Raw genomic sequence first — 11,097 nt, 5'->3', positions numbered from 1 at the left:
AATTAAAGAAACTAATCGTTTGTTTCCTCATAACAGCACAGATATGCGATTGGTTCAATCTATTTTGCATCAACAAACCAATTATCGAGGTGCTGAAAACAGAAACATTCAAATCTGCATGACTCACAGACTTCTCATGCTCACCTTCCATTCATGACATACTTGCAAAGGTCAAATCTTTATTAGTGTTACATGAGCTTTGGTCACATAAAATGGAAACTTTTTACAGTGTAAACAGCAAGACTGACTCTGACACTGAGTGTGAACAGTCTCACTGATTCATACGGTGAGATGGTGAAGTGGTCTGAAGTATACCAAAGAGTTTGTTTCAGCTGAAACATGACGTCATGAAGTCGTATAAATGGACAGGAAGTATTACTGTTTCCATGGCATGACATAATGGAAAAGGCCAATCAAATATACAAATCCTGAGAAGGCTCTGGCAGTGGCCATTCTCAGAAACTGACGTATATAAACACAGTTTAAAAGCTGTCACAGTATTTTACAGAGGGAACAGTGGGGTGATGAGTAGAGTGCATTCACAGTTTGTCTTCTTTTCTTTAGTGCACCTAAGGTGGGGCCAGGTTTCACAGTGGGTTCACCCGAAACTTTGCTGATTGTGATCCACACCCGCTTTCACACCTTGGCTGTGATTAGCTAGAGGATCAATAGGGGGTCAACACCTTCTTGGCTTGAAATCTGGGACTCTCCATCATTTGGTCTTCGAACTGAAGACATTTTTTAAAGATGAAACATCTTCAAGAACCTTAAAGAAGTTCAGGAGGTTTTCTTTTCTTGTTTCTTTTACTGTAGAAACAGATTCCAATCACTGCAGTCTGAGTGGTTTTCTTCAAACTGATTCTTCTTCTGCTGAGCGCTGCAGGTCAGTCAATGTTTCTACACCTACCTGTCCTCATGATGACCTCTGACCTTTAATGACCTCCTGTTACATGTGTGTCTGAGCTGCTGCTATCTGCACTAACTGTTCCCTGCAGGTAAGCTTCACACACAGTATTATGTGTCTTCTGAAAGTCACTGGTGCAGGTAATACTTACACCTGCACTGTATTCGCTATTTGGTCTTGAATGGCGCTCCATGTAGGGTTTCATGCCTCAATCCTGAATTTTAGAATTTGATTGTCTGCTAACCAAACAGTCCAGGTAAAGAGTAAAGACACCTGAGAAACCCTTCAGACCTCAAACCACCAGAAGTTATTTGATGAGTTAAGTACAGAGCTTTACCCTGAGTGTAAAGAATGGTTCATATCAGCTCAGTCAACATCTAACAGCTTGTAGGAACAAATCACTAAGTAAGGCATAGGTGTAAGTGGGTGTGACTGGGTTTGGTTACAGTGTTTGCACTGAAATCAAGTGCAAGTGGAAATCAATAACAGAGACAGAAGAGCAGAAAACATTTAAAAGGTGAAAAAGAATAAATCTCAGAGAGAAGACCAGCTCAAATTTAAATGAGGAATGGTTATGAGCCAGTTAATGAAGTTTATGATGGTACCTGATGATGGTAGTTCACACTGAGTCTCCAGACAACCCATAATGCACCACTGTCTGTAGGAGGTTGTGTTTCTCTGCTGCTTTCTCCAGTCAAACATGGCATCTCATGTGGCTTATAACTGTTTCATCCTTAAGTCTGTCTCTTGTTTCAGATCAGTGGTGCTCTTATATCAGGGCTGATGTAATTCACCATCAACAACCTGTTCTGATATCATCACTGTCTTCCTTCTCTCACCCCAACCAGTCGCAGCAGATGGCCCCGCCCCTCAGGCTTTAGTCAGCATCTTTCCTCTATACCTCAGGTTAGACAGCTCTCCCAGTGTAACCTGAGCTTCTGCTGTTGCAGGTATCATCAGTGGCTCTAAGAGTTTGAGTACAGCTACAGAGCAGTAAAGCTGCAGCTCTGGGCACATACAGAGGTCAGTGCATACAGCAGGGATCACCTGTACCTGTACCTCCTGCTTTGAACTCAGGTGGGAGTCTGAGAAAGATTGATTTGATTCTTATGGGATGGTTTCCTTGGATAAGTGAGCCACCTGCTGGCACATCCACATGACTGAAGCATGAGAAGTTCAAACTAAAGGATCAAACAGAAACCGAGTGTTTGCTTTAACAGATTGAACACACTGAGGTCAGAGGTCAAAGGTGGAGAGCTGAAGGAGCTTTCGCTTCATTCTCTCACTCTCACTAAGACTCTGTAACGGTGCTCCATGTCACATGACCAGCACTATTCTCACTCTGTAATATTCTTTACTTCACGTTCTGCTTCCTGTCAGAGCTTGATGGTGTCAGGCTGAAGGGAGGAGCCAGTTTACCTCAGCGTGTCTGTATCAGCAGTGTGGAATTACAGGGATTATTTTACATAACCATCATCTTATCATTGCATTAATTATCATTTCATCAAAGCGTTTATTGAAGCTGCTGGCATTATGTTATAATTTATATTATAGGGGTTATCATAATCAAATATTAACATGTTTATTACAGGTGCAGTTATAACTACTTTAAAATGATTGAGTTAAATATATATGTATCATAACTCATATGCTGAGTATATTGTTACAGTAAAATAGTAGCTGAGCAAAGGCCTGAATGTATTCAGCTTCTTGTGGTATTTGAGTTTGCTTAGTTACAGGTGACGGAAGGATGTCCAGTCCATGGTGACCTCAAAGGCCTTAGGTCATCACCATATTCGGAAGAGTATGCCACAAGGAGGAACCTCTATGTTGCATTTAATTCTTAAAATACATGAATGTTCTGTACATGCAAATTATGTGCTTGTAAACGCAAGAAGGGGCGTTACAATACCCTGATGTTATAAAAGCAATCTAGAGTGTATTTTGGGTAGAGATGTACAACTGTTTTGCAGTTTACACCTCTCACGCGCTGCGTGCATTAAAATCAATTGTTTGAACGACCTCTTCTGGACTATCATTGTTTTACTCTCATCCTCAATTTCAAACCCGTAACATTTGGTGCATTGGCCGAGGTTGAGGGAGAAAAGTTGGAGAATGAGACTGAGAGGGTCCAAGGTGCTCAAACAGGCAGACACGAGTCAGTGGTCGAAGTGAGTGGACATAAGCCGGCTTATTCAAAGGTAAGGCACTACCTGTTGAATTATTTCCAAACAGTGCTGAATTGGTTCTGACAAAATTGAAAGTCTACTCACTGAAAATTACTGGTAAAGGTCTGTTTTGATTTTGGTGAAAATCTCATGAGAATTGAAGTTGAAGTAATGATAATGTAAGGTTAAGTGACAGTACTGATTAAAGGAAATGCAGTTGGACTGCTAAGGAAAGAGAATTTAAAGTAGTTGGACTACTGAATAGGAATAGGTAAAAGTAACGGAAATAGGAAAAGGACAAGTTAAAGTAGTTGGACTACTGAATTTAGGATATAGGTCATTTGAAATCTGTATATGGTCATACAGTTATAATTGAATATAAAGCTGGGCTTGGACATCAATACAGTCGGTTTTGTGGTTTTATAGGATGTCTTTAAAATACAAGTAAATTTCTGTAGAACGGAACTGTGGGAAGTTCTAAGAAAGTGCATTGTTCGGAGGTGACGCTCCCAATTTCCTGGGGACGCTCAGGATTTTCCGTTGGACGGGATAGTCCGATTGGCAATCGTGGACAACTGAGGACGGTCCAAAATAGCTACTGATTGGATCAGTTGACCGTTTGGAACGGTGTTTGCACTTTTTTTGGGCAGTAAAGCTTGGAGCTTGGGCGTTGGACGCTTTTAAATTTACTTAGGATATTTAGGGATTAGAGCAGATACAGTTTGGAACTGAGACTGTCATTGATGATCAAAAACTTGGAGTTTGTCCCTTGGAGGGTTAATTCAAATTTTGTCTAAATTATGTAGGTTGTGCAATTTAAGGCCTTGTAAATATTATTTAATTTATCAGACGTCTCTGTGTTATAATTTCTATGTTTGTATATAGGCTCTGTCTGCCACGGGCACTGCAGCAGGCTGGTTATTTTGAGAGTGTGTCTGTGTCTATGTAAATGAGATGCCTGTGACTTATTTAGAGTGACATTTCCTGTTTACTAATGAGTGGCTAATGACTGACTGCAGAGCCTGGGTGAAGGACGACTTATATTGGTGTTTTAAGGAAGAATTGCTTTTATTTCTACTTTGTTGGCATTACGGTTGTTAAATACGATGACTACTTTATGATACATGTCTGTCTCATTTTGCATGTGTGCGATTGGCTTTCAAATGTAGTTTTGTAATGTAACCTGTACACTCCATGGAGGAAACAGACCATGGAGTTTTGGAAGAAGATAGCAGAGATATGACTGGCTTTACGTTTAGTCTTGTGTTGACTCCAATAACGGATGGTCAGACAGGGCTGGTTGAAACGGAGGTGCGTGTTTGCTGTGAAATAGGGGCCACTGACCATGACTCAAAACACAAAGGCTGTGAGATTAAAAATTACTGTGAGTAACGGTTTGACTTTTGACTAGGGAAATAATATGCTTACTTTTGGGTCTATGAAGATATTTGACCTTGAGTGATGTTATGAGAGGTTGAGTTTATTTTTCTGTTTAAAAACACATAAGTATATGCACTTAGTACACCTACTCAAGAAATGATTGTGTGACTGATGCTACAAAACTGACCTAAAGAATGGTGATGTGTGTGGAGAAGTGTTAGTTGTCCTGATGTGTGAAAGAGCGCTATTAAAATGTGTGTGAGTGAAATGAAGGCATATTGCTTTTAGATAAAGATTTAGTAGAATTACTGATTATTTGTAGACTGTGAAATTAAAAGGAAGTCTCTGCAGAAGCTGTAGAAACAGGAAACCGTGTGTGTGTGTCTGGGACAGGAAATGCATGCCCATAAAAGGGAAGCTCACGGTGACAAGTGTGCACCCAGAGTAGAGAGAGAGATTTAACTCTGGGCAGATGAAGCAAAAGGGAGGTTTTAAGATAAAATGAATATGATACTAATTATATGCTTTAGTGTGCCAATACAGGTGGACTCTCTCAACTTTGCAACCTTGACTTCAGCAGCAGAAAAGTAGATTAAAAGAATTGGGAGAAAATAAGCCAGTCTTTGGCTCGAAATTGTGCAGCTTGAGCTCTCACTTTGTCCTTGACCCCGAGAAGAAACGCAAAGGACAGTCAATTTCCTGATGAAGACCGATAGAACATCGTGGACGTGAAGAAGTAACGGAAGCTAAAAGACAGTGCAGGCGAAAGCAGTAACACTGACAACGACTGATGAGTCCAGCAGCATAAAAGAAAGCACGAGATGCAATATGCATGCTGGTGAAGAACAGCGTGATATGTCTGCTTGAAGGCACTGACTGTCATATTTGCCAAGCTTGGAGCAATCTTGGAAGAAAAGACTGAAAAGATGAATGGAGAAGAAAACAGAGCAAATGAAAATAAGACTGAAGGAAGAGGAAATACTGAAAGATCAAAACAGAGAAGAAACACACTGTGTTTGCTGGGGCTCTGAAGCCCGAACAGGACACTGTGAATGGAAAAGGACCAGTGAGAGATGAAGTTGGACGAGTTTGACTGCGAGAAGATAGGAGATGATTGGATTGAAATTGAACCTTGAACTCGTGATAGTTTAGGGATGTCCACCACATCACAACAAAGAGGTAAACAATACAAAAGGTAAAGATAATCAAAATAACTGACAATTATATTAATGAATAGAAAACACACATATACAAATTGTTACATGTGAGATTATTTTTGAAACGAATCAGAAGTGAGATAGTTTGAATGTAGAGCTCAGTGAAAAGATGCATTAATTAAATATGAATACATGAAAATGCAATGAATACATAAGGATGCAATGAAGAAGCAGCTTACACTCATGCAATGAAGAAACTGCTTACACTTAATTAAGATGATCACCTGGCATGCAATGAAGAAAACAGCTTACACTGCATTTACATGACCACATAACGCAAGGAAAAACACGCTTACATACATGGCATAATTGGTATTTTTGAATAGAAAAGAGAAATGGGTCGTTTAGGCGTCCGTGATAATAATGAAAATGTTTTAGTTTGTTATTTTCAGGAGTAAAGCAGACCCGGACCAATTCTCCAGATGCAGGAGTCGGACGAAAGTACAGGTTAACATGAATGGATATGTTAAGGCAAGTTTCTGGTTGAATTGTTTACAGTGTCCAGGAACCTGACAGCAAGCCCTAACTGGTGGTGGAAGACCAGCAGGGCTGTGATTTAAGGTGGGGAAGTAAAGTTTGGGTTAGTGATTGGGGGACGGAGATAACTGACTCTTTAACTGGAGAATGGGAAAGTGTCTGTGAGACTGTGAAGCCATATATGCAAAATAGCACACACAAACATACGCAATGAAGATCGGCTTGCTACTTGTATGAGTGATAGAATGGTGTGAATGTTGAATAAACTGATTAAACTAGTTTAAAAAGGTGACTTAGGAGTGCTCTTGCACTGATTGATCAAAACAAGGGATTAGTATAGGAAGAAATTGACAATAATTAAATAATGTGATGAAGTGTAATCATGTATTTCGTTCGCCAAGTTAAATTGTTGAGATATGGCTGAGTATGCAAAAAGTTTGAGAGCTCGTGTGAATGTGGACAGAGGAGCTTGCTGTGTGTGTGTGATTGAGGCCTTAAAGGAGGGGTAGATTGTTCAGAGGTGCAAATTTGGTTAGGAGGTTTTAAATTAGTGTTGACATATTGTGAGAACGTGCTTATATGTTAAGGTTGAATGTGAGTTTGGTAAAGTGCTTAAAGGGGGATATTGTGTACGAAACGGTGTAGCTTTTCACGTTTTGGGTGTGTTCTATGGGTGAAATTTAAGATTGTTGAAGATTTTTGAGGTTGTTGTTTTATTTTAAAGAGGGAGTTTTAATAAACATGGACATGTTTAAGGGGTTTTGTAACAGTGCACTTATAAAGAAAAAACCTGTCAGGTGATTTTGTTTTGTACTTTGATGAGCTAATACTCAGCTCTCTTTTTTCTCATTTTTGTTGTAAGCAGGCCTGCAAAAGAAAACAACGAATAACGGCGCTGACAATAGTCTCAGGAGAACAAAAAGTAAGGTGACCTTTTCCGAATTACAATGGGTCAGATTGTGGGTCCCTGTCTAAAAGGATTGCAGCGAGCCAATCCAGTCCAAAAGTATAAAGAAATATTTTCCTAGAAACAACTAAAAAGAAAATAAATGATTATATAAATAAACTGAGTTTGCAGAAAGTGGAAAATCTGATTATTTGTGCGGACGTCTACCACTACCAGATGTTAATGCGTGTGAGTGAATGTGTGGGAATGGACAGGTGAATGGACGGACCAGGCAGACCATAGGTTGGACCGACTGGACACTGACAAAAGACTGGACTAAGGTTGGACACATGACTGATAATTGTTCTGTTTTAACTTTTCTTTTTAAAACACAGGTTGGATCATAAGTGGAGAAACTGAGTATAAAAGGTGATGTTCTGGTTAACACACAGGCTTTTGTTTCTAGGACGTTTCAAGGATGTAGGCTGGGGATGGAGCCAAGAAAGGATTTGACATGATGATTAATTTGATTTCATTCCTTAAATACAGGTTTGAAGCTCCGGAGCATTTATACATAATATGATAGGACTAAACTTTTCTTTTAATTCCCTAACCTGAGTGAAGGATTTTGAGTTTGTAACACATGAGATGTGTCACAAAAAGGGGGGTGTTAATATATGCGATTAGCTACATGAAATGTGTTCTTTTAGGGTTACTAAGCAAATTTCTACGTGACCTTTACCTAATAACCTTTGTGATGATAAACTTGTTTACCGACTTGCTCTCTTGTAGAACATACAGACTTAGAAAAGGGGAACTTCAGCTCTGAGTTCTGAGAATAACTCTGTTAAGTTGACAGGAAACACGTCGAGACAGCCATATAGGGCAAATGTGTTGGAGCTTGTAATTAAATGTGGGCTTGAAAAGAGGAAGCAAATTTGGTACAGGACGTACTTGAGATGATCAGACGAGAGAAGGAGAAGGTCAGGAATAGTTTAAACTAAGATTGAGAAAGTAAATGGGGTAAAAGGGGGTGTAGCTTCAGGGCAGTTCACAGCCTGGCGTAAACGCAAGGTGCTGTCACACAGCTTAAGTTATTTGGGTGATTTATTTTATGACAAAATAATAAGGAAATATTAAAAATATACAACACGTTGAGAAGATCTCTTTTGTTATATTTTAGTGTTTAACATGGAAGATGCCTCTCTGGAGCTTCTCTCCTGATGCTACTCCACCAAAAGAAGTTTATTTATAGAGACTATGTCAGCTCCCAAACAGACAACAACAAACCAAGACTAGCAAAAACAATCTGAATATAAATAATAATAAATAAAGAACAATACAGAATCCAAATCTGAACCAAAGAACAAAATAGTGAAATGTGGATTATTGGGTTTTTCTCTGTATATACGAAGCATTTGTAATGTGTATCTGCTCATTATCTTGTTTTATGTACTTTAATAATGAAGGCTTGTAGAGGCCAGTTTTTACTCACAAACAAGTGCTCAGCCAGACTGAAAAACAGGAAGCTGTAGTGCACAAGGCATATTAATAAATATAGACACAAAAAGAGGAACCCCCCATATAAACAACGTTGAAAATGTGTGAAGTATAAAGTACCGAAATAACACTATATAAGTCACAGCTGATGATTCTAATGTTAGAGAGCTCTTGCAACTGGCGTCTGAGCTGTGCAGAGGTCTCTCTTAAGACAGGTACTTATGTAGGTTAGCATGAGGTTGAGTCCAACAGAAGCAAGGCACCCTAAATGTGCACAGCATGCAGCAGGGGTGGCCAAAATAATATAGGAAACAGCACATGTAGGGAGAGAACACTCACTAAAAGTTCTGACTACACATAGTGTGGTGGCTTATGTGAACTTGCAGGCGTTCACTATGACATCGTTAGCACAACAGAGTAAAGTTTTAGATGCTCGAAATCTGACATTTACACATGAAGGAATCAATATGGCAGATGTAATGGGATTAGGAGGACCTAATTATTGTACTAAGACAGCAGAACTTGAAGGGAAAGTCAGGGAAGATTTAAAAGCAGGACCTGTTGGGATTGGGGATTTAGAGATTTTTTTATAGCTATCATATAATCTGCCTTAGGATGACTGTATTAATAACGTGTTGTACAGTATTATTTTATGTTTGTCATAACAGTGATGTCTCTATTTACAGGTTAAGTTAATTTTATACACAATGCGTAACTGTGCTTGTTTAGAGTTGATGTTCCGTCCAAACAGGTTTTAAGCTTCACTGGTGAGAGTGTCCAGGTGATACATGTTGAGGGAAGATGAGAACATAGCAGGTTAATTGCATGCACGCTTACAAACACACATGAATTAAGTATAGGCCAGGCCAAAGGCCTGGACTTGATGTAGCTTTTAACTTTACAGCTCCTAACTTGCAGGAATGGCGGGGAGTGTAATGAATGAATGCAAAACATGCTTACAGACACAAACATGACAGGGGTTTATTTTACAGGGTAAAGGTGGACCACAGGTTGCTTTGTTTCTGCTTAGCAACTACTGAGGTAAATGGTGTTAAAGATAAATATGCAATAAGTGAACAGGAAATGTGTAAGGGTGAGCCGGGTGAAACAAAATGTTGTAGATAATGGAAACTTGTCTAACGGGCATTAACAGTAACCTTTGCATGTTATGTATATGCTTGAGGCCAAAAGAGGCGTAAATCCAGATAGAAAACTTTGAAGTGTGCTTTTTAGCGGAGATTTAGGCTGACATGGGGATGGTGTGCATTTTACTTGGGTTGTGTTTAATAAGACTAAAAGCGTTGCTCACACACATAAAGAGTATTGAGATTAAATAAAGTTAATATAATGGATAGAGCCCAGAACAGGATAATACATAAGTAAAATCAAATGTAATGTTTGATTTCACTTTTATTGGGAAACAATCAGGCTAGAAATGTGAGTAACCTATGTTTAAACTGTGAAAACACTCTCCACATACTTTGAAACTGCGCAACTCTGAGTGGGCCATGCAATCAAGCAACTGTTACATATCTGTATTAAACTAGCCAACATAGACTCACCACCACATGATGTTGCCCTGCAGCGGGGGCAGAAAATCATTTGCAAACCAGGGATCTTATGTTGATTATCATATTCTTACTTATGTACACACACACACACAGAAGGAAAAATTTCAAAACAAAACAAAAACAACTTCGCTTAACCTGTCAAGCACAGGAGCAAAATAAAAATCTCTTTGGGCTTTGTTAAAATTTCTTTAGTAAAAGTGTAAAAGGCCAAACCTAAGAGGTTGGGCAACCCGGAAAGTCCCTCCAGTATCAGGAGTTAATAGTCAGGAAACATTCTTCACTTTAACGCCTTTTTTCTGAAAAACCACTGACTCATAGATGTTATGTTACGGCTGTGTGCAGACAGGAAAAGGACCCAAAGTGCAGACTCCGGAGACAAAAAGGTGAACTCAAAACAGCTTTAATGCTGAACTCAAAAAAGGGTAACAAAACATACCTGGGAAAATCAAAATAAACTTAAACCAGAGAACTGACAGAACACACAGCTAGGTAAACGGTAGAACGCGACAGAGAGCACAGGAAAACACAGGGCTTAAATACGCAGAGGGGGTAATCAGGGAATGGGCAACAGGAGGGAAACACAGCTGGGGCAAATCAGGACTAACGAGACAAAGAAGCGTAAACTGAACACACTGAGAAAAGACAGAGACCTTCAAAGTAAAACAGGAAACACAACACAGACTGAACTTACAGACACAGACTGACTGGACACAGGGATATAGCAACTAAGGATACACAGAGACACGAACTAGACAAGGGGATACAGCTGACAGGGGAGACAGAGCAACTAGAGACGACAGAGACATAAACCATAAGACAGAACTCAAAGAAACCAAAGACTAGAAATTATAAATAATATAACAAACTCAAAAACCCTGGGTCAACGACCCAGGCCTCCTAACAATAGATGCAGATAGACATACAAGTGCACATACATCCAGATGTGCATTTAGACATTAAAAGTGTAGAGACATGTACACACAGATTGGCAAAC

This window comes from Oreochromis aureus, linkage group 3, assembly GCF_013358895.1.
Source record: "Oreochromis aureus strain Israel breed Guangdong linkage group 3, ZZ_aureus, whole genome shotgun sequence".
NCBI classification, from domain to species: Eukaryota; Metazoa; Chordata; class Actinopteri; order Cichliformes; family Cichlidae; genus Oreochromis; species Oreochromis aureus.
The sequence above is the reverse complement of the archived record's forward strand: the minus strand, read 5'-3'. Positions refer to the sequence as shown.